The following is a 985-nucleotide window of genomic DNA, read 5'->3' on the forward strand; positions in this document are numbered from 1 at the left end:
TCTATTTCATTACCAGATGATGCATATGTGATCTGGATCAGTGCCCCTCAGCATTTCTTGTTAGTGGGCTCTCCATCAAATCCTAAGATCATCGCTACCAGTCATGTCACAGAAACAACAAACCAAGAAATGTTAATCAAAGAGCTGTTCATGTTACCATCAAATGAAACTTTTAAACCCATTTTCTGTTTTGTATAATAGAAAACATTTCAAATCTTTGATAATTCTACACTGTTTTAAGTTAGTTCAGATTTGTATTCATTTTATTCCTTATGTGACACTTTCCAAATTTTTTAAAATTAATATGGGTTATTTCTTCATCATCGGTAGAATTTGTGTGTATTTCAAGCTACTAATTAGAAAAATATTCATATTAATAAATTGTATGTGAAAAGTAGTCAAAACACTAAAACTGAATAATAAATTTACAAAAATGGCAAATACTAACATAAAGTATAATTAATACTTTAGAAGTGACTAAACTTTATAAATTTGATAAATTACAAAGGAAGAAGTATTTTCCTCATTTTAAAACTTATTTCTGAAAATAAACTGATAGTAAGTAAATATAATAGGGAAATATAAGATTCTAATTATATATTGAAGATATAATGCTACATACCTATAGATAGAAAAGAGAAAATGCATAGATTTTTAATAATCCCAGTCACTATTCATTGAAGAAACACAGAAAACTCTGAACCACATGAGTGTTTTAACCAATATTACCTGAGTTAAAAAAAAAGCAAGCAAACTCTATACTAATTAAATAAAACTTATTTAATTTACTAATTAAATAAAACTTATTTAATTTACTAATTAAATAAAACTTATTTAATTAGAAAATAATTAATGGTCATATTGACTGGCATAGTTGAGTGCTAACCATGAATTTCCAAGACTTTTAGTGAAATATCCTCAAGTTTCTCTCTGTTTTGCATGTTTGTTTATAGTTTGGGGCGATGAATGCAAAGTGACAACCTTC

This window comes from Condylura cristata, unplaced genomic scaffold (assembly GCF_000260355.1).
Source record: "Condylura cristata isolate star-nosed mole 26May11 unplaced genomic scaffold, ConCri1.0 scaffold00036, whole genome shotgun sequence".
Taxonomy (NCBI): Eukaryota; Metazoa; Chordata; class Mammalia; order Eulipotyphla; family Talpidae; genus Condylura; species Condylura cristata.